The sequence below is a fragment of the Ambystoma mexicanum genome, chromosome 2p (genome assembly GCF_040938575.1).
Source record: "Ambystoma mexicanum isolate Mex_15411 chromosome 2p, UKY_AmexF1_1, whole genome shotgun sequence".
Taxonomy (NCBI): Eukaryota; Metazoa; Chordata; class Amphibia; order Caudata; family Ambystomatidae; genus Ambystoma; species Ambystoma mexicanum.
In genome coordinates, this window is record NC_090923.1 from 965,950,813 (window position 1) to 965,978,575 (window position 27,763).

The 27,763-nt window shown below is 44.5% G+C and overlaps 1 long non-coding RNA gene across 1 annotated transcript in view; it reads right to left on the reverse strand.

The window, feature by feature from the left end:
• Positions 1-5,350: 5,350 nt before the first annotated feature.
• LOC138566972 (uncharacterized) overlaps positions 5,351-27,763 on the reverse strand; it is a 94,152-nt gene continuing 71,739 nt past the window's right edge. Inside the window, exon 3 of the long non-coding RNA XR_011302074.1 lies at positions 5,351-9,921. This is a non-coding gene — a long non-coding RNA (uncharacterized lncRNA). The remainder of the gene's footprint in view (positions 9,922-27,763) is intronic.

A 27,763-nucleotide genomic window follows, 5' to 3' on the forward strand; every position in this document is an offset into this window, starting at 1 on the left:
GATCTTCTCATGGTGTCCATCTTGACTTACTAGCGTCACCTCTTGAGTGGTATGCGTTACTGGCCCGGAGGCTATCTCCGTACCATCCACCGTAGTAATGACGTCCTTTACAGCCTTGGGACAAAGAGTTAGATTCATCCTCAAAACCATTTCATGATCCACATAATTGCCGATGGCACCGCTGTCGACGTAAGCTTCAATTGCATGTAATCGACCCGGATTATCAGGGCTAATGAGGACCATAGGTATCACGAAATGCGAGGTCACGGAACTGGTTTTCACGCTCGGCAAGAGGACCTCTATTCTTGTCGGGCGAGGTCGTTTCCCTGCTCAGAGTTTGTAACTGTGGTAACTGCAGCTCCTACTGCCTTCTTGGCAGGTTTCACCGGACAGTCTCGAAGAAAGTGCCCTGAGTTTCCGCAATATAGGCATAATTGCAACTGTTTTCTCCTTTCCCGCTCCCTTTGTGTTAGAGGACCTTTCAGACCCCCTATTTGCATGGGTTCCCCGGAGTCTACTCCTTTGGAAGGAGTTGGCGGTTTGGACAATACTCGAGCATCAAACTTGGAACGATCGGCCTTCCTGTTCTGCAGTCTGTGATCTATTTGAACGACCAAGTCTATATAATCCGAACAGTCTTGTGGGGGATTCACTACTTGGGCTAAAACGTCTTTGAGCTCTCCACGTAGACCTCTATAAAACAGCATAATCCTTTTGTCCTCAGGCCATTGAGTTTCCACTATTAGTCTATTGAAAGATGCAATATAAGCCAAAAGGTCTTGATTACCCTGTCGCAACGAAAGAAGCTCATTGTCCAAGGCCTGCCCCTGTGCATGTCTTGCGAACAGTTTTTCCATACTAAGCTGAAAGGCTTGAAAATCATGGAGAACCGGATCATCTTGATTAACTAGAGGGATCGACCAGTCTGCCGCATTGCCACTAAGGTACGAAAGTACAAAAGCTACTTTAGCTTGATCAGTTGGAAAGGCTGCTGGCCGGCATAAGAAGTGCAACCGGCACTGATTGATAAATACCGCAAACCTCTTTGGATCACCAGAAAATCGTTCGGGCGGAGCCAGAGGTACATTCCCAGGTAGGTTGATCTGCACTGGATTCATAGAGGATGTTGAAGGAAGATTTGCCCCTGATGCGGGAGGCGGGGTCTGTCCGGCTTGTGACTGTAGCAATTGTCTAGCAAGATCATCTGTTCTCTCCTTGGAAATAATTAGTTCCCTCCTTAGAGCGTTCGTTTCCTGACGAGCTGCATGCACTTCTGCCCTTAGTTCCCCAAGTAACCGGGCTAGGTGTTCAGTATCCGAGGTTTCCATAGCGCCTGGGCGAGAGTTTTGCGGTAGGCTTTGCGTTCTGTAACGCTCACCTGATTCTCGCAGAGGCGCCGGTCTTGACTGGGCGACTACCGTATCTTCAAAGGTGATGTGCAGCACCGGGTTGGCTCTTTGGGCTGGACCTCAGTGCCCTGTATGCCTGACGTGCAGAGTAAGATGTCTGCAGATAGAAAATACGGGGTTAATGAACTGGGGTTATTGGGGTGTCCCTATCTCTTTCCTCTTCTCCTCTCCTGTAGACCCCCACAGGTTAACGCTCTCACCTTAGGTAAGTGAATGCCAAGCTCTCCATCTGCCTCGGGGCAGGGTGCTGTAACCAGTTTCTTCACTGGATAGGTAGCGCAGGCCTCTTGACTTCAGAGGACTGCTGTCCGTCGTTTACTGCACGAACGGTAAGTTTCGAGTAACTCAAATGTCTTTAAAGTCTTTAATAATGATGTCTCTTGTTTTGCAGGGTTCCGGCGATGGCGGATGACGGGCTGAAGTGAGTTGAAGATGGAGCCCGTGTGATGAATAGAAGCGCCTGGAAGCACGTAAGTAAGCGCTTGTTGCCAGCTTCACGAAGCGCTCTAACTGTCTTTTTATTTTGCAGGTACAAGTTCGGAGCGGCTGCAGGGTGCCGGGATACCCACTGGGTTAGATGTGGAAAGGAGTAATGGCACGTGAGTATTAAAGTTCCCCAATGTCTTTAAACGCACCTTGTTTTGTCTTTCAGATGCGAGATGCAGCGCCGACGGCCTCCGGAGCGTGCGAAGAGTTGGTAAGCTTTTGTCTTTCAGATGCCGGAATGCAGTGTGAAGACCTCCGGAGCGCACGAAGAGTAGGTAAGCCTTTGCCTTTCAGATGCCGGAATGCTAACCTGTTCTTTCTTGTCTTTATAGGTGTTGCTGAAGACTGGATTCAGGATGGTAAGCCTTTTTCCTTAGGCCCAGGACCGGATGCAGAAGACACGATGAGCGTTCTGCTGCAGAGGGTGCAGAATAACGCAAAGCAAGATTCATCCACCGGGTGTGGTTTAAATAGCCTCCTGTAGTGCTTAGGTGTCTCCTTCCACAGCCACGTCTAAGTAAGAAAAGAGTTCCTGGTAAAAAAAGAGTTCCTGCCTTCCAGAAGAGTTCCAGTGTTCTGAATCTAGGGAGTGGCTCCAGCCTCACCCAACAGGAAAAGTAGTTCCAAACAGAAGAGGATCAGAGGCTCAACTGGCAGGCAAGTAAGCAGCATGGTCTGCTGCAGGTAAGTCCACCCAAGCATTATGAGCCCGGCGCTTCCAGCGCTGGGACTGGGCATATTTATGAGCCTGTTGCCACTGGCGCCAGGACTGGGTCCAAAAGGTCCCAATTGGGACTGGTTGGCACTCGGAACCTGGGTTATGGATCTGCTTCCAAGGGAGTTGGGAAAACCCTGACCTTTTGGAAGGAGAGATCATGACAACATTTCCTAAAATCAGGAATCACATTCAAATCCTTGAAACGACCTGCAAATCCTCAAAACGGTTAAACTAGCAACATCAGCACATAACCTATCTAGTGCATCTCATGCACACCAACAACATCACAAATGATTTTATGTGTGAGTCCTGACACAAAGTCTACGCTTTCAAAAGTCCATGCTGCAGCATGACAAAAAAGTCCAGTCCTGCAAATCCTCAAGATGTAACACTGTTATATCAAACTTATGCAAGCTAAGTAGCCTGTTTGCTAGAAAGCATCTAACACACACATGTGCAAACAATACACTTTCATCCACAGAAGTGCTCCCGGCCCACACAACAAACATTCACCAAGCAGCTGTCAATACAGTTACTTCATGATTCACACACTCAGGTCCAGTCATACATACTCAAGTCCAGTCATAACACACCCTAAAAACAAAACAAGAGAAACCTGCTGTGAAACCCTCTGTACTAGCATTAATTCCTCCTGAAAACATTTCCCTCAGTGCCCCAAGTTGATCTCTTTGGGAGCATATCATCTGCAGGTGAGTGGGGTCAGCAGGAGGATGTGGAACAGGAGGAGGCAGAGATGGAGGAGCAGCAGGAGATGGAACACAAAGAGGCATACATTGAGAGGCAGCAGGAGTGGGAACATGAAGAGGTGGCTGAGAGGCAGCAGGAGGTGGTAGAAGGGCAGGAAGAGTGGGGTCAGAGGAAGATGAGCAGGAGGAGAAGGCGTAGCAGCCATATAAGGGGGAGAAGGAGGTTGATAGATCCAATGCAGATAGTCCCTGTCCTGTGGAAAGGGCAAGGTGGGTTAGGACAGGGCACACAAAACAGAACTGCAATAACACTTTTTAGCATGGGCCCCTGTTATGTGTGGCAGTGCTTCCCCAGACCTAATCGGTAGATACAAGCAGAGGTGTGTGCACTTGTGTACAAGCTCCGTAATAAGGAAGTGCAGAAGGGTAAGAAGACTGAATGGCAGGGTAGTCAGCCAACAGAGATGGAAGACATTGCTGTCTATGGTACTACAGTGGCTCACCTACTCACACAGTACCTCAACATTCCCCATTCTATTGAGCAGTATTTTTACATTGGGTAGAAGCCTTCACCTCACCTGGCTGCTTCTATCTATCACTGCCCTCCTCTTGGCACCTACCATCTAGAACCCTGCTCAATCTCACTGTCACCTGCCCACAGTGCATCCTCTTGCTTCCACTCCTCCCTCCTTGGCAAGGCCCTATTACTGGAGTTTCCTCTGTACTCCTGACATCAAAAACGCATATCAGCTTCGATGTCAGCCCTCCATCGTCTACATTTGGAAGTGGATCCCAGTCCTTCCTCGCACATTATTTCCCCCTTTGTCCATTCACCATGACTGCCACTGTCTAAATGCGTATTTGCCTTTACTCCCCTGGTGGTATATGCTCTATCCCCGGTTCACATTCCACCCTTCAACCTCCATATCCTGGGAGACCCTGAGAAAACTGATATGTCTAGGTTCTTCACTTCACGGGTAGCACAGGGAGAACCAGAACAAATGCTCATGACGGTGGCTGTCAGGTAACTGGAAGGAGTGTCGAACTGGGACTTAAAATAGGTCCAAGAACCAATGAAAAAGTGGACAACAATCACATATTACACTTTGTTACTTTTCAGAACAGACTCTGTCAGTACTACCCATGGGGATGTTTTTGGTCAAATATGCTGCAAATAAAGCATTGCATTTGAGTACTAACCAGGGGGATGCTTTTGGTAAAATATTTTGCATTTAAAGCATATTTCCTTTATAACATTGGATACAATGAATGTAGTAACTTATGAAACCGGCCCACTCTGGCCGATTAAGTGCCCCATTCTGTCCAAAATAACTGGTTCATACTATAATCATGGTCTGGCCCTTTGGCATTGCCTTATAGGCCAGTCCGCGCCTCACTGGGAGAAACCAACATTTTCCCACACTGGCATCTCTTGTCCCTGTTCAGAAGATAGCACCCCCATGAATGACTCTGGTTTTAAAACAGCAAGCGTAATATCAAGAACCAGAACCTAAGAACAAAGAATAAGTAGCCTATACAATAATTGCATCACCTCATAATATGACAGTCACATCTCACGCACACCAGCAGTCAGTCATTAGAACTAGCAGTTTCACAACCACAAGCTCCACTAAACAACCCTGCTTCACTTTTCATTCTGTGACTTGAGGCGGAAACACCTCGTCATCATCAGAGCTGGTGAATTGCCTATGACTAGTTGTCTTTCCATAGTCTTCCTCCATGTAGTGCTCGTTCATTTTAATGAATGTTAATTGTGCAACCCGGGGCAATGCCAGACTTCTCCTGTAGTCAGATACAATTGTAAATCTGTGTTGAAGTTAAAGGCAGTCTTATGGAGATGGCCCTGCATTTTTTAAAAACATTTTTATTGAATATAGTTGAAATAAATCAACGTTTTCAATTACTACAATTTTAACAAACAATTCTAATAACAATGAGATAAAAAGTTTTACATAAAAGAATACACAATACAATTTACAATTTCAAATACAACAGCATAATATAACCAATAAAATAAAATAAGCATATCCAAAAAGTTAAAAATACAGAAAACCTTTAAAAAGACCCCTTCAAGGAACACAATTTAGGAATTCAAGAATGCACCTGCAAATAAATTGATTATTATTCATTCCATGTTCAGGGCAGTCAGAAAATTAATAGTTGATAATCTTATGCTCATACATTTAGTAGCTGCCAGTGCTACCCATCGATGTTTAGGATCAATTTGTGAAAAATATGCAAGATGTTTAGCAAAGTGAATTCTCCTCAAATTTATAAGTTCTGGACACTCAATAATTACATGTTGCAGTGTTTCAACAACTGTTTCATCTTTACAGAAATGGCACCATTTAGTATTCAAATCAATCTGTTTTCTTCTAGCTTTAACCTCACGTGTTGGCCAGATATTAAACCGTAAACGCAGTATTGCATTTCTTGTTGCAGCAGATGGTGCTAAAAGTAAATACAGCGCTGTTTCTCTATAGCGTTTAGGACCAAATACTGAATCCCGCTCAGGATTAGATACGAGGGTCTCAAGAGAAATATCAGCATTCAGCATAATAACAAGAATATTTCTAGACCATTGTTTCGGAAACGTTTCGGAGGATTGGAGTAAATAGCTAGAAACTGTTGCTAATGTAGTGTTGTTGCATGATGACAGCAGACATTTGCGAAACAAAGCACATAGACGCCAATTATACATTGCAGTTAACGAAATTAGACCCAATTCATAGCGAATGAGCGCTCCAGGGGTGCACTGTGGCAGATGTAGACTAGCACGCCAAAATTTTGCTTCCAATGACTTCAAAAAGGTCAATGGAATTGTGCTGTATGTCTCCAGACCATATAATATTGTGGCTACTACATTCTGGCTCCAGTATATAATGGCAGGCTTTATAGAAAATTTGCCATATTTGGAGACAATTAATCTTGTTTGATATATGGCAGTGGATAACTTTTGTTCTATTTTACACAGTTGCGAATGATGAGATGGACAACCATCAAAAATGAGACCTAGATAACTGTAATTTGGTACAACCTGTAAAATAGACAATCTCTGTCTCCGCAAACCTTTGGGTACATATATGACGATTTGGGTTTTGTTGCTATTTACAACCAATTCATTCTCTCGAAAATAAGAGCAGAGCAAAGTTATCAAATTACGCAATCCGCTTGGTGTTTTTGAGACTAAAACAAGATTGTCTGTGTACCACAGCGCATTAATTCTCACACCATTCAATTTTTGAGCGTCTGCCACAACCTACATCGTTCATAAAATAATTAAAAAGTGCTGACGCTAAAATACATCCCTGTTTCAATCCTCTATTCGTTGCAACAGCATTTGAAAGTAGACCCTCTACATTTAATCTTATAAATATCTTGGTTTGAGAGTAGAGTGAAAAAATGATATCAGTTAGGGTTGGAGGACAGTCCGCCTGAATCAATTTATCCATAAGTGTTGGTCTTCACACAGAGTCAAATGCGGAATGTAAGTCTACAAATGCAAAGTAGACTGGCTGTCTCTTAATTTGAGCTTGGTGCCTGACAGCGTTCAGAGTGATCAGGTTTACAGCGGTCCCTAAACCCGCGACAAACCCAGTTTGTGCTGGATTGCGCTGACCCACTTTTGCTGTCCAGTCATTAAATTCTCTTAAAACCATCCTTGAAAAAATCTTACCTGGCGCATCCAACAATGCTATCGGCCGATAGCTTTTGGGTCCTTACGGTCACCCTTTTTATATATTGGTACTATTAGGGAGGTGAGCCATGAGTTAGGTATGATTTTTGTTTGCATGATGTGCTGAAAAGCATTATTTAAAATACTCGCCCACTCAGTTGGGTTTTGTTTAAACATATAATTTGAGAGGCCATCGGGGCCCGCTGCCCTTGAAGAGGACGATTTCTTAATAAAGTCCTCGACTATGAATACTGAGCACTTCAAACGCCAACAGCTGACCAAGCACCTATTGTAGTTGTAGCCAGTCATCTTATTATCAGCATATAATTTAGTAAAATGGTTAACCCATTGAGCTTCTCTCACCCCATTCAGTAGAGAATTCACTTGTGAAGTAGCATTGCATTTGTTTAATAACTCCCACACCTGGGCAAAGTTCTTGTTATAGCATGCTATTAGAAAGTTTTCGCTATCACTTTGGAATAAGGTCGCTTTTCCCGATCGTACCCAATTACGATAACGACAACTGGCTATTTTAGTGGCTTTGATCAGGTCAATCATAGGTAATTTACATAGACACCTAATCTCTTTTCTATATGCTTTCTTTCGCTCATGAAGGGCCAAGTCAAAACCATGAATATGATTCTTGAAATTCTTGTTATGCATTGGATAAATATTCTTAAAGGTGTTGAACACGTCAACATACGATTCAACATTGTTCAGCCTATGGCTGTTCGAGATAGCACAATTCAGGGCAAAAAGCTTATCAATTGACAATCTAAAACGATTCTTACCATTATTAATGGTAAGCACTTGTTTGGACCATTGCCTTGAGACAAGACCATTATGATTTTCAATAGTCCAAAATAGAGAGAGTAGATGATGATCACTTTGTACCTGATTGACAACAGCAAATTTACTGGTATTCATAAAAATACTATTACTCATAAAAATGTAATCAATAGTGGATTTGGAATTTCCTCTTTCCCAGGTGTTCATTGGAGGGATATCACCAAGGATAGCACCATTAGCCATCATTAAGTTAAGATCTTTCATGAACAACTTCCATCTTAGACTATCAGAGTTTACACCCTTTTTGTTTGTCTCAAAGCATGAGAGGTTCAAATCACCCACTACCAGAAATTTATTTGTCAGTAGAAATTGTTTCAAAGAGAGTCGACAAGGCACCATAAAATGTATTCTCAAGAATACCAACTGGGTTTCGATATAGATTGATTAGTGCATACGTTTCTAGACCAGCAGAGATCTTAACTAATTGCATGAACTTGTTGGGGGATTTCCACTGGGATATTCTGAGCCCCCTACTGGATTTCACTGCCACTAGCAAACCGGAAGTGGGCCTGCCTTTACCAGAATGTTCTGCTGGTAGTAAGACAAGATCATGGTCATCCCATACGGGAGAATGCAGCATCCATGTTTCTTGTAAAGCTATAATATCATAATTACTCAGATGATCGTTTAGAGTCCATTGAAGATGTGAGGAACCCCACGTATTCCAGATGGCCAGCGATATTTCAATGTTTGTGTGTTCTGTTCGTGGTTATGAATGAGTATTTAAAATTAAGGATGGTGTTGAATTTTGAGCAAGTTCTTTTACACAAAAATTGACAAACACAGCCTGGATCTATTGTCAGGTCTGTTGTTACTGCTATATTATCAGACTCCTGAATATTCTGACGCGCTGGGTCTTGGGCCAATAAGAAGCCCAGGTTGAATAAATCCATTCTCGCATTCCATAATGTGTTACGAACTATTCCCGATTTAATCCATAATCGGACCACAGATAGATTTCTATCACAGAGAAATTCGATTTGATCTATATCACTAGAGGATATAGCTTCCAATCCCTCAACATCACCGAAAATGTTCAATGCACTTGCACGACATAAGTCATATTTTGCAAAAGCTCCATCACGGCATTTCAAGATCAAGGTATGGAATATTTTAAATCTCTGTATGTTGGAGTTTTTTTGAGGAATTTGTACAGTCATACTCTGAGAGCAACCACCCATCGATGGGGCTATTTTGGTTTTAGAATTAGTCATTTGTGAATCTCTAGATGGAATATGTATCTGTTCATGGCTAAAATGCACTGTATTAGTTCGAAGGGGCTGTAAATTGGCAGGGGTCACTTCTGGCAACACTTCCGTCAATCTTTTCAGAAGATAAGAGTCAACCACAGCTTACTCGATAGATGTATTAATGTGATGCTAAGATGTGAATTTCCATTTAAAGTTCTTCCCATTCAGATACTGCTAGTGATTTCCCATAGCTATGATTGTCCCCTGTTTTCAATTCTCCAAGGTTGTCATGATTTTCACAGCTACATCTTCTGGCAAACAAAGTATATTCACTATATATATCTTCAATATAATCATAATGTCTGTAGTTGAAGAAAATCACACTTTGGGTCACCCCTGTATTTTATCTTATATAAGTGTTAAATAGTCAGCCGGAGACAAACAAGGTTTTTCTTTCAAAGTTGTTTATTTTCACAACTAACACTTCACAGGTCATTAAATTCAGACAAACGGATGACGGTTCCTTTCAACTCCCCGGCATTGGTGCTGCGCCTTGCTTTTCTTGAAATTCAGTGGTTATGCTTTTATAAGTCCCAAATAGTCTCTTATCTTTCCCCGGCGCATATAGGCTTTCACCCCTCAACCTGCTCGCCTGCCGGGCAAACGAAATAAAATAAAATAGCAATTGTCCACAATTCACACCTTTTCCTCCGGGTGCCGTTTTTCCTCTCTGGAATGCTGTCTTGAGCCTCGGACCAGGTCCGGCGTCAATCTGTGGGTTTTCCGCTTCTTCCTACTAAGCCCACTCGTACTCTACGCTGGTCTCACTCCAATAGGGTGCGGCGCCCATCGCCACGTGTTGTTCCTGCAAGAGAAGACCTTGTCTTGAGTCTCTTGGAGTTGCTTTAAAACCTTGCCCCGCTCCTCCCCCGTAATCAGCCTTGGGTGTTCCCAGCAACGGTTTTATCACACCTGACCCTGATTCCCCACCTCCTCCCTGCTCCACCCGCTGTGGGTTAACCCTGTACTTCATGTCTGTTCTGGTGGGTCTGATACGATAAGGAAACCCGGTTTTCCCTTTCCTTAGTTTCCTTTCTTTTCCCATCGGTGTGCCCCCTCCCTGATTCGGTATTCCGTGTGTTATTCTGGGGTCTGTAGTCTTTTTCCTTTTTTCCTTTCCCTTAAAGGCCAGCATTGGCACCCGGCTGATCTCTTCCGCCACCCACTCCTTTCTCCCGTGATCCAGGGCGGCCGCTGCTGCTTCCACATCACAATAAGGATGGAGAACTACTTTGAATCAGGGTAATACATCATAATATTAGTAGGTCACCTAAGTATATGATCACTATGTCCTGTAGTTCTTATTTACACGAGATTGAGTCAGACCTCACAAAACGGAATGGGTCGTAGGTTATCAAAAGAAATTGCAAAACAATATTTATTGATTTTATTGATTTGCAAAAGCTAAATTCCTAAGTGCAATACTTTTCAATAGTAAATCAATGTGCATCAGAGTTAGTACCCACAAAGTGCAAGTGCTTCAAAAACGCATCAAGAATATACATGCATACATGCGTACAATATTTGTAAAGAGGGAAAACAACGAAAACCATTATTACATAGTTAACATCATTGTTACAGTTTCACAGCCAAGTTATCATGACTCTGGCCAGGTCATGTAGCTCATTTAGGACAAGGCCAGGAGATCTATTGTATAGTCTTATGGTCCAGGTTTCACACAGAGGTATCTCAATGACCTCCCAGTATTAAAATTGCTAACAAACTAAACATAAAAGTCAATACTTTGTGTGTTTCGGCCTAAATGTGTGGGGTCCACCCATCCTTAGTGTCCCTAAAGCATACTGTCCCCGCAGCCTTTATCAGGATGGAGAATACATTGGTAGATGATCATGAATCTTTGGCATCCTTGTGCTGGCCCAACTCTCCACTTTGCACTTTCACTACTTATAACGAAACATATATTTGTGTTACTTTATCCTTCTGATGTATCAACGGCCTTATGCGTGAGCTATATCCCAAAAATCAGCCAAACCCTAGTACTTGTGTGCTAAGGGCAGAATGTGCTTGTTTCACCAGCTTATTATTTAGGTGTGTGTCTCCCGACAGATGCTATCATAATTTTAAAGGGAGGAACCTGTAAACAAATACAAAGTTCCTTATTAAAATTAAGGAACTACAACCAATTTCAAACCAATATTCTCAAGGAATAAGCCCACCTTACCTAGATCAAAATTGCAATTCCCAACCTATTTCATCAATCAATTATGAAGGGCTTGGTTACTGTGCCCTCAAATATACCCGCACGATGCATTTTAATGCTTTACTGGACTCAATTACTCTCAGAGGATTAAGACAAATGTATGGTCAAAAATGGAAAAGACAACATTTCCCCAATCTACCTATTCAAGCAAATTGATGAATCTAGGCTACCTTCTCCAGCGATATGCCCATATCATACCTTATCTGCACCCTCAATGTTGTCTGCACATGCAATGATAGTTAACCTCGCGTGCGGGTGAAGTGTGTTTATATTCTGAACCAGACCACTGCTTCAGACACCACGCAATATGCGCGTGTGTGTGAGTATGGGAGCGCAGTTAGGCTTTTACCCTGATGATAATGCAACGGCCCAGGTAATCGCCATATTGGAGGGGATCAAAACTCAATTCTAGAGAATGTATAATAGAGCGCTACTACTGAACGAGTCTTCTACATAAATTCTGATGATCAGTAGTGTGCTAAAGTCCCATAAAATAAAGTGCCATGTTCTAAATGCACTGATATCCTACATAATTAAGAACCTGAATAAACAAATTGAAGAAGCTAGGCTGCTGTCACCAACGACAAACCCATATCATACCTTGTTAATGTTTTACTGCACCCTCAAAGGTTCCAATGGTGCATTATCCGCACACGCAGAGATGGTGAACCCTGTGTTGAGGCAAATTTATCAATATTCTGGGCCGGACCACTGACCAAGACCCCAAGCGGTGTGCACTTATGTGCGTAGACATAGGGACATGGTTACCCTATTACCCTGATGATAATGAAAAGTCACAGGCATGCATCATCTTCAAGACATGGAGACTACATTTCTAAAGAATGTGTAATCCAGCGCTACTCATGAATGAGTCTTCTACTTGAAATTAGATGACAAATATTATACTAAAGTTCCAGATATTAAAATGCCATATTCTGAATGTGTTGATGTTCAGCATAATTAAAAACCCCTCTTCTGTATTGATTGAGGCTTCATATGGCACATCCACCATAATGTAGCATAGAAAGGTTGGCCTTGTTGTACAGGATATGAAAAACCTTTGCGTCTGAACACCCTTGATATGGAAATACTGAATACTACATATTAGTGTCTATCATTGTGTGGCCAGACCAAGAAACAAGAACAGTAGATTCATGATAGTCAGTAAAACATGCTCTTTTTATGAAAAAGCTGTACTAGAAGATGAATGTTGACCATTCGATTCAGGCGTTCAGCTCTCTATTCACTGTATTGAGCCGTCTAATCCATTTTTGTTTGATATGAGTCAAGGTTTTATCTCTGTCTCCACCTCTGGGGTGTGGTTTCACACCTGAATCACAAACCAGAATAACTTGTGTGTTCATGCTGCATCAAATTAAAATGCTGTACTAATGGTTTGTCTTGAATTATATTTTTGATACACAGTGTTCACATATCCGATGTCGTATTTCATGCGCAGTTTTGCTTATATAAAGCAAATTACAATGGTTTATTATGCCGTAGACTTCCCATTTGGTATTAAAGTTAGCGTGGTCTGACTTGTGTGCCTGTGATAAAACGCTTTGTTTTTATGCTGCAAGTATCGAGCTGTGAAGTGGTGTCTGACTAGAAACTTACCATCTGTGTCCCTGCACCCTTTATTTCCTGTGTGCCTCAGCAGAGAGAAAAAGCACTCTCACTTTCTTAAACTTGCACATACTCTTGTTGCAGTAGCCTGGCGGTCTACATTACCTAGCATTCTTTGGGTGGTATTTGTGGATCTTTCTGGTGCTTCTGCGCCAGCGCTTCTCGGGCAAGCCGGTCTTCGCCGGTTTTTATACTGCTGTCTGCAAGACGCTCCTTTTAGTCTGACTTGTGTGCCTATGAAAGAACGCTTTGTTTGTATGCTGCAAGTATCGAGCTGTGAAGTGGTGTCTGATTAGAAACTTACCATCTGTGTCCCTGCACCCTTTACTTCCTGTGTGCCTCAGCAGAGAGAAAAAGCACTCTCACTTTCTTGAAGTTGCACATACTCTTGTTGTTACAGTAGTCAGGCAGACTATATTACCCAGCATGCTTTGGGTGTTATTTGTGGATCTTTCTGGCGCTTCTGCACCGGCGCTTCTCGGGATAGCCGGTCTTCGCTGGTCCAGCCCGGTCACGATGACAAGACGTCTTTCTCAAGGGTTCATCTTTCGAGTAAGTACTCCAGATCTTGAGCAAATAGTGTGTACTTTGTGCCTAGTACCCTTTGGCATTTCATTTTATCGACCCACAGGATGAGCTACTTAGAGAAAATGAATCTACTAGCTGCTGCGCATAAAATTTGTCAACTTTCTATTGTAGAGAAATATCTAAAAATGAGACTTGACCCTTTGCCTACCGTGCTATCAGACTCAGCCTTACCTTATCTGGCTACATCTAGTAAGGGTGTGTCACCTGCCTCCCTCTCACAAGTAAAGGCAGCCCACTGTTACATGACATTACCTCATACCGGTCCACCCCAAGTCTTGAAAACCTCTTCCCGCATTACCCACACAACTGACCTTCCGCCCACAGTCCCTGCATTCAAATGCTGGGAGATGGTGACACGAGTCGCTTAGACTCCAAGAATATCGGTCATCAAAGCAGACACAATGGGCTGCCTACTGACCCGGCTGTCTCCCTTACGAATGACATATCCAAAACTGGTAAAATACCACTGCATGATGGAGTCATAACTAATACCACTCTGGGATGCGCCTTATTGAACACTCGCTCCCTCCTTAAACATGTGCATCATGTTCACGTCTACATTGTGGACCTTGACCTAGACCTTTTACTTCTTACAGAAACCTGTACAACAGATTCAAGCTTTCCCTTTGTTTCCCTTGCTGCACCAGATGGATACAACATCTATTGTGTGTATCGCTTTACAGGACACTGTGGTGGTGTTGCAATCATTGCCAAAACACAATTGGATTGTTTCAAGTACCCAGCTGCTGTTCAGACTGTGAAATTCTCCATGTTAAAATTATTCCTACTAACTAAAGTTTTATCAACTTCGTATTAGTATATCGCCCTCCAACTAATATGCCTAACTTCAACCAAGATATTGTTAAGATTTTACATAATTTACAGGGCAGAAATTGTGCAACGCTACTGGCTGGAGATTTCAATCGCTGGCACAAAAATAACAGCGATAAAGAGGCTATTGCTCTTGAAACTGCACTAAACAATGCAGAATACCATGTATTTAATGTCTCACCCACCCAGTATAAAGGCAACATCCTGGACTGGGTTGTGGCTAAAAATCTCTGTATGCAGATCGAAAGCACCCAACCTTGCATTTGGTCTGATCACTACTCAATTACATTTCAATCTCAATTCCAGCATCCTATTTTGAATAAGCAAAACCCATCCAAACGGGTTTCAAACCGGAACTTTAAAAAGATGACGGCGGAAGACATAAAAGAATGTCTGAACCTGATAATGAACACCACCACTGAAGTAGACATCCCCACAACTTTAGTAAACTCATTTTATTCCTCATTCTACTCGATGCGAGATACAGTGGCCCCTATTAAAACTAAGCTAGTTAGGGAGAATGCTGACCATCAAAACTGGTACACTGAAGAACTAAGCATAATGAAAGGTACACAGACTATTCACCTAAAGATTTTTCATCGAGAGCTATTTCACCAAAAAATGTTCTTTGAAAGATTTTTTCATTGAAAAAATAATTCACTGATTTTGTTTTAATCTAAAATATATGTATTTATGTTTGGGTGGGTTAAAGGGTTACATTTGGAAAACAGGGGTTTGGGGGGACCCCTCCAATTACAAAATATATATATTTGGGAATGTTTGGCGTGTTTTTAAGGGCCGAAAACAGGAGTCTGGGGGCACCCCCGCCCCCAATTTAAAAAATAAAATTGGTATACAGGTTTTCAGGGAATCAGTTATGTGAATCTACATTAGGTAAAAAAGTTTTAGGTAAAAATAATATCAATGTAAAATTTGGTGTAAAGACATGTAACCATAATGAAAAGACTTAAAAGAAAAGCAGGGACAGAATGGCTAAAATGCCCCTCTGAGTCTACAAAAGCTACTTGGAAAGCTTCAGACAAAGATTATAAAAATGCCATCCATGGCGCAAAAAGAAATGTCTTTAACAGACAGAAAGAGGAGTCTAAAAACAACACAAAGAAACTCTTTCAAATGGTTAAATCCTTGTAGAAAGCTGGGGCCACCTCCGCTCCAGTGACACCTACGGGCCAAGACTGTTATAACATACAACAGGCTTTTGAAGCCAAAATTGGAAAGGCTTGCGACAAGATTAAGCTGGAACTTTAGAAAAACCACTCTGTACCTGCTACTCTGTGTAACCATACCTAGATGGAGACCCCTACAACATTTGACTTTACCCTTGTTACTGTAGCAGACATGCTAAATACGCTCTCCTCTTTTCGCCCACCTCAATGTCTTGAAAAATGTGATAACTCCGAATATCATTCTACAACACAAAGAAATGTTTGCCCAAATCTGTGTCAGGTTCGTGAACTACACATTCTTATGAAATCAGGTTCCTGATTTAATCATAAATTTCACTGTCACACCTCTAGTTAAAAAAACCTGGCCTTGATCCTAAAGACCCAAACAATCTACGCCCCATTGCAAACTGCAACCTCCTTTTGAAGATTCTGGACAAATGTGCCACTGTGCAACTTCAATCTTTTGTTGAAGGTAAATATCCTTCATGCTAGACCGTCAGGATTTCACCCCATCTACAGCACAGAGCCTGTGCTTCTAGACCTACAATCACACATGCTCAACATCTCAGACAAAGGAAAGGTGGTCTATTCGTCCTTTTGGACCTATCGGGCGCATTTGACCTTTTGGATCATGATGGTTTGCTTCATACTCTCAGCAACACTGTTCAATGCAGTAATAATGCTGTCAAGTGGGTTCAATCCTTCCTTTTGCATAGGACATCTAATGTTTGTTGGAACAGCGCTATCTCACCTTCAATGCCCATAGTATGTGGAGTCCCCCAGGGAGCATGCATTTCCTCGCTACTTTTCAACCTGTATATCAAACCACTGTGTGATCTCTTGGCTGTTCTAAATATGTTTTTACAAACTGCGCCGATGACACAAAGTAGGTACTGGAACTGTCGGGAGGCTATGACCTTGACTCCTGCTTTCTCCAAACCATCTATAATCACATTGAAACAGGGCTGACCCGGCATTGGTTATTCCTTAACGGCAATAAAACCAACCTGCTTACCTTTGGTACTGCTCATGCCTGCTCCAAACTTGATTCGAGATATGTGTCTCTCCCCATCAATGATTGTCACATCCAGGTTCCAAGAGAATTGAAACCTTGGGCTTCCATCTTAATTCTGCATTACACTCCAACTCTCATGTCAATCATATTGTTAATAAAATGTACCTATTACCAGCGACTACTTAGGAATCTACGTCTGTTCCTCTCTGTACCCATCTGTGCTCTAGTTGCCCGTGCCACCATTCTCTCCAGGTTGGATTATGGTAATGCCCTTTTAGTACGGGCCCATCAAAAAAACACACAGGCTTTGCAGGTGATACAGAATGGGGCAGTGAGTATTGTTAAGGGGAAGACCAGAAGAGAGCATATCTCACACAGTCGACAAGAACTCCATTGGTTACCCATTGATGCAGGACTAAAATTCAAAGTGGAAACGCTAGTGCACAAGTCTTTGCATGGCAACACCCCCTGTTACATTAAAAACATTGTGATCATGAACAAACCTGTAAGAACTTCGCGCTCCTCTACTCTAGCTATGGTTAGGACACCAGCCTACAAAATCACCAATTGCCTGGGAAAATCGTTTCCTGTCCAAGCTGCTAAGATTTGGAATTCTTTCCTGTGGCCCTAAGACTACAAAAAGATCTAAATTGCTTTCGACGACAACTGAAAATGTTACTATTTTACTGACCATCCTCCCCACATTGTCTAGTCAACTGCAAGACGAATGTCCTGTCTATTTTACGTCCAGTGTTTATGTGATGGTGCCTCGATACCTGCAGATTTTTGGCGCCTTATAAATAAATAAATAAATAAAAATGGTCCATAAATTCCCAGTTTAAGCCATACAGGTCTATGGATTTCATATTTTGAGTCAAGGAACAAACAGAACAATGTCCACATTAAAGTGCCCAATCACTGTTGGTAAACCCCCATATGGTGATAATGGTAGGGTCTTTGATGTTGGGACTTTCATAGGTAGATGTTGTCTGACATTTTTTGAATGCTTAAAAGCAAAATGTGTTTTTTTTTTTTTCGGATCGAAGTCTGGCATCTTAACTATATGACACTGTTTGCAAATAGTTTTGCATAAGCAGTCGTCACCGGGCTATAGATGATGACACACGTAACCTGATCGGTTGATATTCAGTTCTTTTTAATGAGACTTTGAGTTCTATTTATATGTTGCACTCTTTTCTGGCTGCCCTAACGACTCTGAAGGGATAACCTCGGCTGCAAAGTCTAGTTTTTAAGGTGCAAGCATGTTTCTGAAATTCTTTCATGGTGGTGCAGTCTCTTTTGATGTGTAACAACTGCCCATATGGAAGGTTTTCTCTCAAACACTTTGGATGGAAGCTGCAAAAATGTAATACTGTGTTTTTATTCGTTAGTTTTCTGTTCAATGAATTATCAATACTTCCATTCTGATTTTCGAGAAGCTATAAATCCAGAAAAGGTATGGCCTGTAAATATGCTGTCATAGTGAAGCCTAAACGGTTATCTTGTTCATTTAGCCACATATAGAAATCCTCTAAACGTTCTCGTGTCTGTCCAAATCATCACAACATAATCTATAAACCTGTGCCAACATGCAATCAATGATTTAAATGGATAGTCTTCTGATAGATGAAAAGTGCCTCACTTAGTGATGCTTTATGTAGCTAACAAATGTGTAGCAAACAACAGACATCATGCAGCAGCAACTATTATCGTATGTAAAAATGCCCCATCAAATGCTTGGATGACAGTGTTACAGTAATCCGTGATGGTATTATAATTTATTTATGTTTGATTTATAACATACCTGCTGCAATACAAGCATTTCAAAATGCCCCAAGTGGAGCGTTGGTGAGGGTAGAGTTTGTCAAGGGAGGGAGCAAGTCATTCTCATGACATTGCACTGTTCACTAATCTGGTACAAAATGTAAAAAGTACAATTCCACTTGGTGGCAAGTGGTATTGTGTGACTTTATGTTGCATCTGCAATTGGTTCAACTGTAGGCCATGCTCAAGTGTGAGCTGATCTTCTAGTCCACGGCAATCATGTCCTTCTTGGGCTGCCAGTTGCTAATGAAATAGGTCACCGCATACGCAACAAGTATTTGGGACAGCCCCAAATAGACAACTCTTTCAGTTTACAAAATGAATGAACTCTCTTGCCCAAAAGAGATTTCTAATACTCTTCATTGGCAAAAAGATATCTATGAATGTTCTATGTAAGAGCATGTGTGTCGACTGCCCGCACAAGGAAGGCCCTCTTAGTTGCAGGCAATGAACCTAACATCCTGCCTGCCACTGCCTCCAAACAACTCTGTGATCCTATTGTCCTCAATCTGACAAAAGACGGCACATGCACTTATATCACTGGGGTGCTCTCCTCCCTGATATTGAGATGGCAGATTCCTTAACAGCCACTGACTATAATCGCCTTCTGCCTTCCAAGAACTTTAAGACCTTTTTTTGCATGCAACATATGTGTGGTCTGTACACACACACACACACACACACAAAAACAGCACTCTCAATTACAGCCAGTGAAAACACTCTCTTGGCTAAAAGAATTCTAAGACTATTCATTTGCAAAAAGAATTCTAAGATTTTCATTGGCAGAAATATGTTCTAAGACTTTTCACATGGAAAAGGATTTCCTACGCAAAGACCTTTCTTTCCTACACAAGCAACACATGTGTCTACTGGCCACACAAAGACAGCACTCTTAGTCACAGAGACCGAATGTAAGGCTCTGCTTGCTGTTAACTCCAAACAATTCTTTGAGCCTATACTCTTCAATGGCCCATGTGTTTATGCCACGTAAATAAGGTAGTATTCACAAAAATACCATATCCTACTTCGGTTTAGTGCCCTAAATTAACTAAGTCATATTTTAATGTTCTACATCTTCTTCAACAAAAGCCTATTTTAATTGTCTAACTATCCCATAACTAAGTCTTATTCATTTTCTACTTCTCACTGAACTAAGTCCTATTTATCTTCTACCTCTTCCTCAACTAAAGCCAATTCTCTCACCTCCTGTACAACCTCTTGCCTTTGCCTACACAAAACTGAAACGCACCTCCCTATTTACACTATTGAGGGCCGTATTCCTGGAATTCTTTGCGCTGAAAAAGGGATAATTGCACGTGAAATCACGCGCAAACGCCTGTTAGTTGATTCATGGAACACAATGCGCAGGGCTTACCTGTGATTTGCGAGGAATCTGCGCCGGTCCAACACGTAACTGCCATACACGAACGCCTTGTGCCAGACTCCAAGCAAAGGCCAGGTCGGGTCTGCGCAGTCAACTAAAAAGGTGGCGGAACACGTGGAATGGGGAACACCTAGCGAAAATGTAGCCGTTACGAGGGAAGTCCCACAGTAAAATACTCGCAACGTCCATACGTGCGGAAAATAACCGTATTCATGGAATTGAACAGGGCCTGCCAGTGCGCAGAAAGATACATGTAAATCCTGAAAGACATACGCCATGCAATAGCTGGCGTAAACATCAATGTGCAAACAAACAAATGCATAAAAACCCAGCATGATCAACAAACGCACGTATACAGCTACGATGAATGTACCATTTCTCGCAGCAGTGATCGTGGGACACCACAGGAGGAGGAGGATGGGCAGGGCCCGAATTTCTTACCAAGCACCAGCCTTTTTGGGATGCCTGATGACCAGGTCTATGGCAGGTATAGATTTCCACCTCATATCATCATAGACCTGGTCACAGTGTGGGAAGATGACCTTACATCACCCACCCTGTTCTCCCAAGCACTGAGCCTCTTGCAAAGGGTGCTCACTGTTCTGCATTTTTTGCCCACTGGGTCATTTCAGCTGACCACTGCCATAGTTGGGGGCATTTCACAGCCCACGCAGTCACGCTGCCTACACCAGGTGCTGCCAATAATAACTGCGTGCCCCTCAGTCCGCAGGCACATCTACATGCCCAGTGCACCGGCAGAAAGGCAGGCTGCAGTCCAGGAGTTCTATGGGGTGGCACACTTCCCCAAAGTGCATGGTGCCACTGATTGCACCCATGTTGCTCTATATCCACCTAGGGCAACAGAGCACATTTGTCGCAATCGGAAACACTGGCACTCCATCAACGTGTAGGTTGTATGTGAACCATGTGTAATTTCTATGGTATTACATTTGCATTGTGTATTTCACAACGTGCACGTGGTTTTTTACATGTGTCTAAGACGTGCCCGTGTGACATGTGTGACAGATGAGGTGGTGTGGGCAACCTCATGTGCATGCATGGTCTTCATGTGTATGTGTCAAAGATGTGACTGTATGACTGGCCATCACTCATGGATGGATGAAACAGGTGTATTTCAATGTGTGACATAGTCAAGTGGCGGGATGGCCGTTGAGGGTACTCTGATCTGATTGCTCATTGCACTGCTTGAGGAGGTCAGGTGATGTGTGTGCATGACATGTGTATGAGCACATGATGCATGTGTGTGTGGCATGCGCGATTGCTAGGTTGTGACAGTGCCATGTCCCTGAATGTGAGTGTCTGTTCGGTTGGACAGACATGTATGTGCATGTATGTACATTGCATGTACATGTGTGTTGTGGAGGGGCATGATGGTTGTACCCTTTAACACTTACTTCATGTGAAAGTTTTTGTTACCATGCACACATTGGTGGAGTACCCTGATGTTTGTGTTCTATGTCTCCTTATCCACAGTTGCATTGGAAGAAGAGGGCAGAGACAGTGCTGTGGAGGAAGCAGCAGGGATGCCTCCACCAGGCAGAGGCACAAGGCCCAGTCACGCTCCCTGGATACATCATCAGGGGCGAGGAGGCTTGTGCCGCGTCTGGACCATCGGCCAAAGCTGCTGAGGGGAAGTCCAAGAGGGTGAAGGTGGACGTGGACTCCTCGGCAGTGGGGGGGACAGCTGAGGCAACACAGGGCCATCCAGTGCGGAAGACGCTCAGGAGTCATCCGGGATGGCGGGGCGTAGGCGGCCGTAGTAACCCAGCCCATGGGGTCAGGTGGGGGTGGTGAGGTGGGTGTGACTACTGTAGTCCTGCCCCTGGAGCATGAGGCTTTGCAGGTCACCGTGGAGGTGCCTGTGCAAAATCCTGTCCCTGGAACAGCGGCTAGAGCTGTATGTACCTGCCGGCATGCTTCAACCCTAAGGTCTCGGGAGGATAGCTCAGGGGCAACGTGCTCTCCTTGAAAGCAAGACGACATAGAGCAACACAGGTTCGATTCCGGGGTCCGGGCTTAGAAACCTCTGGGTATTAAGCGCGTTATAAATAACCTATCATACAGCATTCATACAACCCGGACACAACCCCAGGTGTCGGATGCGTCCACCCAGAAGGACATCCCAATTCCACCAGATGTTGCCATCCGGGACTGAGTGGTACCCCTGCTGGTTGGTGTTGGGAGCGTACCACCGACATACGTGATGAAGTGCAGGCTTCCTGTTGGGTGCTTGCACATCATCACAATGACGTGTGGCCGTGTGGCTAGCAGCATTCCTGGTCTCGATTGTGCTGTGTGGGCTGTCCACTAATGCAACCTCGTCCTCGTCTTCCTCCTATGTGCTACAGTCGTCCTGCGGGGCGCCTTCCGGCCCAGATACCACCAGGGCCCCCTGTGCACCAGTCTCAACCACATTGGCCTGTCTGGTGGAGTCAACATCCCTGCCTGAGTTGGGAGTCGATAGTGAATCAGTAGAGAAGGTCACTGTGCCGATCCAGCCAACGACAGGAGCACCGGCAATGGAGGGAGAGCAGGCACCCACAAGCAGGGAAAGGGCCAGACACCCCCTGCTAATGTCATCATCCCGGAGGGTGTCCACATGAAGCAGGCACCAGGCGCTATGGCAGCAGCAGGCTCTTAGGACGAGGCTCTTTCACTCAGGGCGTACCATCGCAAGGGGGCAGGTATATGGCGTCATGCAGGACGCAAATGTGGATCTGAGAACCAGGATGTCTTCCGTGTTCGTGCGCTACAGGCAGCGCACCGGGGCAGAGAGGCAGCGGGCTCGGGAGGCAAGAGTGAGAATGGCCAGGGCAGGGCGGAGGTTGCACTGCGTCAGGGCAAGGAGGCGGGCTGCCATCCTGAAGGCCCTGCAAGCCCTCCAGGAATCAACGGTGGCCGACCTGGGGGTGACGGACGCAGTGTTCAATGATGCCATGATCCAGGCTTTGAGTGAGATAGGGGATGAGGAGGACTAGCCCGCTGCCTTTGTAAATAGTTTTGTAGGTGTCAAGTTTCCTTATTTTTTATTATTTGGAGTGGACTTCTCAGACAATGCTCCATTTTTGGATTCTACATAGTTTTTTACAGTGATTTTTCATCCTAATTATGACCGTACTTCATGGATATTTTTACTGTACATACTATTTTGGACATGTCGATGTATATATTTTTTTAAAAAGGTACATGGATACCTTGTTTATCTTATTTTTACAGTCTGTGTGACCTTAATATTACTGTATATTATAATTTTGTTTTACTATGAATCATGGTTTGGAGCAGTTCTTTTAGCTGTGTGCATGTTTGCTAGTCTATTTTGTAGCCGTGCTTCTATCCATTGGTAGTCATGTGTCGGGTTGCTTGCATGCCTGCATATTGTTGCTTTGTTGGTTTTCAAGGGCAGTATACACATGTGGCTGATGGGTGGTGCTGTGTGAAGTGGACGGATGGTTGTGCACTGCCAAATGGTATTTCCTTTCACATGTGCTTCATCACTATGTCTTTGCCTTCACTGTGTTTGGGATGGAGGGGGCTGGGGTGACTTTGTGAGTGTTAAATGTTCAACATCAGGGAATCCGGATTTAGTTTATGCTGTTTAACACACATGTATTGCATTCACCTTGACCAGCATGTGTTTATCCAGTTTTCATTACCTCTGGTGTTGGTCAACCTCTTGAACTGGGATAGAGTAGTGGCTTTTCTTTACATTCCACAGTGGCTGCACAATTCACCTGTCTCTGTGAGTCATGCACTCTCTGAATGATGCCCTGTCTGTTAAGTAGAATTACATGCAGCATCCTTTGGGAACACTACACACAATTAAGACTACAGGCGTAAGCACAATCTCACCTTTGATATAAGACTGTACTACACAGTTTTGTGGTAGCAGGGCTGAGCAGCTAGGCTTATCTCAAGAGGGATGTGAGCAGTACAAGGTGTTACACAAAGGACTTGCAATCACAGTGGCTCAAACAAACACTTACTCCAGGTTTCTTGGTAAAACAATATTAATCTATTTACACAGTCATTTAGAAAACATTCCACTAGCAATAAGCAGCTCAATATCACAATATAATACACTCCAGTCCCCAACCAATACATTTCTGAAAAAGTTAGCTCCCCAGAAGTGGTAGCAAAATGGCGCTTCAGTAACTTTAAAAGGGAGTAAAAGACACAAGTTATAAGAAGTAAACACAAATACTTTCTTAGGCAGGGCAAATAGTTTCAGTTCACTACAAGAGACAGTTCAATTCAATAGGCCTGGGTCAAAGTCCAGGATAGGATAGCACAGTTCTGGTAGTAAACGGTTAAGTCTTTGCCAATGTTCTTAGAAGTAGTTTGCACGAAAAAGACTTATATGTCGGATTAGGAGCGAACAAGACTCCAAAGTTGGGAAAGTTTCAGAAACTTTCACTGCAGCAGAGAGGATTTCTCAACCGCGTTTGCACAGTACTTTGGTAATGAAGAAAAGCTGTAGCTGCAGCAATTGTTCCTGGCAGTTCCTGCAGATCTCGCTGTTCCTGGGTCTTAGTCGTGGGAACAAGAGGGAGGACGTCGGGAGGTTCCTGCACTGCACGGGGACAGATCCTCAAGCTTGGCAAAATGTCGGTTTAAGGTGTGAGTGCCTTAAAGTCCACAAAATGGTATCCTTCTCACTGGCTATCCTGTCTTCAACAGCACTCTGAAGAAAATTCGACCAGTATGGAAATGGTTTCCAGGTGGCTTGTGAGGTTGTTGTTCCCACCAGCTCAAGTGAAGATGTCATCCTTGGAGGGGCTTCTCTGTCGAGGGAGTTTCAGGCTATTCGGACCTGCAGCAGGGTTTGACTGGGCAAACCAACGGACAATGAGTTGCAGCAGTCGTCTTCCTTCAGCTTGTCTTCGGTTCTTTCGTACCTTAAATGAAGAAGAAGGCTGTAGCTGAGGCAGACGTTCCTGGCAGGTCCTGTAGGCTCACGGTTCCTGAAGCGACTGTTGGACTGACACGAAGTAGGAAGACTAGAGGGTCCTGCCGTGCCCAGGGAAGAAACCAGCAGCAGAGCAAAGCAACGAATAAAAGGTGCGCTCTTTAAAACCCAAGCAGGGTGCGGTCCTTCTGGCTATCCGGTTCACTGTAGCTGTGCACAGCAAATTCGACCAGAGGGAGAGGCCTGGCTTGCAGTTTGGCGAACTGGTTGGCCCCACCAGCTCAAGGGGAGAAGATTCCTTGCAGATCTTCCCTGTCGTTGAAGTTTCGGACCCGCAGCAGGGCTTCACCGGGAGGTTCAGTCATGGTAGAGGTCTTCTTCTGTCAGCTTCTCTTCGGTTCTCTCGATCCAGTGGCGACTCTGCCTTCTCAGTTCCAGAGACCTGCTTTTTATGCAGTTTTCCCCCATTCACACAGCCTGGCTGTCAATCACACAGCAGGGTGGTTGTCCCGGCGGGACAGTCACCACAGCCAATCAATTTTGCAGAGTGCGACATGCGTCTCCAAGGAGACCCTGTGCAGGGAGTCTCAAACCCCTCCCTCACAACCTGTCCTCCTCAGACATTCAGGCGCCTAAGGAGGGCTTCTGTACAGAAGCCCGCCAAAGGAGGTCGGACAAAGGAACCAAACCTGGTTTGGCACGCAGAGTAAAACACGAGAAAGAACTTTACAAAAAGAAATGGCGCATAAACCCAGCCGGAACCAAATAAAAGTAAATAGGGTCCAGCGGATTTAAGTTCGAGGCTACTAACTTAGCCTAAATCAGTACCAAGGCTATTTAAATAGACCGCGGTAGGAAAAATAGGGTAGGTACCACTGCCACCAGCCAAATCTTGAAGAAAGGGGAACGAAATAATGTTCCATGAGAAACAGACAAAAAGGGATAACTATTAACCCTTTCCAGAACTCTATGTAGGATAGTTTGTACTGGTTCTGTGAATTTAAAAAGACTAATAAAGTCAATGGCAACTCAGTAGTCAGTCCCAGAAAATTGAGTTTGAAGTGGGAAGTCTGAAAAAGACAACCCTGTGTCACTGCACTGAGGGTGCTGTGTACCACACAATAAAAAAGATGATGCCTATGGAGTAGGTGAGGCTCCACAGTCTATGAAGACAAAAAAGTTAACCACACACAGCAATACACATGAAAGAGTGGGAAAAAAGGCTCACACTCTTACCAGGTGAAAAAAATAAATCCTAGAAATCCAGTAAAGCTACTGAGGGACTGAGTAGGTAAGGGAAATTAGCCATTCTGGAGAATTCTCCCTAACAGGGGGTGTGACAGGTGGGTGGAGCTGGGGGTGGTGTCCCTTGGGGAGGGGGCTGCCTGCAAGGGGGGGTCACAGGTGAAGGGGGCTGGTGTCCCTTGTGGAGGGGGCTGTCTGCGGGGGGGTGACAGGTGAGGATGGCTGGGGTGGTGTCCCTTGTGGAAGGGGCTGTCTGCAGGGGGTTCACAGGTAAAGGGGGCTGGTGTCCCTTGTGGAAGGGGCTGCCTGCAGGGATGTGTGACAGGTGAGGGGGTTGGGGTGTGGTGTCCCTTGTGGAGGTTGCTGTCTGCAGGGGGGGTGACAGGTGAGAGGACCTGTGGGTGGTGTCCCTTGGGGAGGGGGCTGTCTGCAGGGGGAGGGTCGCAGGTGAAGGTGTCCCTTGTGGAGGTGGCCGCCACAGGTAAAGGGGGCTAGGGGCAGTGTCCCTTGTGGAGGGGGTGCTTGCAGGGGGGTGACAAGTGAGGATGGCTGGAGGTGGTTTCCCTTGGGGAGACGGCTGCCTGCAGCGGGGGTCACAGGTGGGGGGTGCCCAGGGCTGGTGTTTGCACGACAGTGGTTATGTGGGCAGCTGGGTGAAGAGAGTATGTGGGGAATCATGTATTTTGAAAGTGGGTGACCTACACTTATGAGGATGCGTGTGATTTCGCTGGTGTATGGCTTGGACTTGCGTGGGAGGGCATGCATTTTCTCTGGGTGCATCCGGGGATAGCGAGGTGCTGACCCGCAATTATGCTGGGGAGCAGCCGGGGATTGCGAGGTGTAGCCGCGTTATTTCTCTGGTGTACGGATTGGGTTTCCGTTGGAGGGCACGCATTTTAATCGGGGGTGCGTCTGGGGATAATAAGGTGCTAATCCGCGATTATGCTGGGGTGCGTCTGGTGATTGCGAGGTATAGCCGCGCAACTTCTCTGGTGTACAGGTTGGATTTGCGTGGGAGGGCACGCGTTTTCTCTGGGGTGCGCCCGTGGAATGTGAGGTGTTGTCACACAATTTCATTACGATGCTGTGCCATAGATGGTGAGGAGGTCTGCGCCATGTTGGCGTTTCGCTTGCTTTTTGGTTTGCGTGGAGGCGTGTAGGGGCGTTCCTCGCACAACTTTCTGTTGCTTGCGCGACGGCTACTGATGCCTCTGGAAATCCATGAATATGCATGCCTCACAAGTTTATTTCTGCGCCACAGCTCGTACAGGGTCCTTCTCAGCGCACGCCCCTTGCACCATATCTGTGCCGGATTCCATTATTCGGGCCCTCAGTGTGAACAAGCCGATTCACCCAGTCTGAAAAAAAGGTTACAATTCTAGTGTTTTGGTACAGCCAAGTAGCTTCGCCCATGGTTAGATGGAAATGGGGACTTTTGGAATTCAGATGAGTATGTATGGATAACATATCCACGACAAACCAATCTGCAATAGGATGCTAAGTAATTGCAGCCCACTATGAGACCTTAGTGAGATGCTTAACTTCATAGGATTTTACTTAAATGGAACACTGTTGCAAGCTTGCGGTCCACGAAAGTACCACGAAACTTAACTGACCGCCACAAACTTGGAACCACATGCAATCAGACAACGTGCAGGCCGATCAGTACAAAATAGGGATTTCTTTATTGGGCCAGGGTTAAGGGCAGGCCAAAAGACACCAGCTAATCTCTGAGCCTGATATATAAAGTGCAGGGAGAGGAATGTGTGTGAGGAGGGCACAAATAGCAGGAAGGAGGA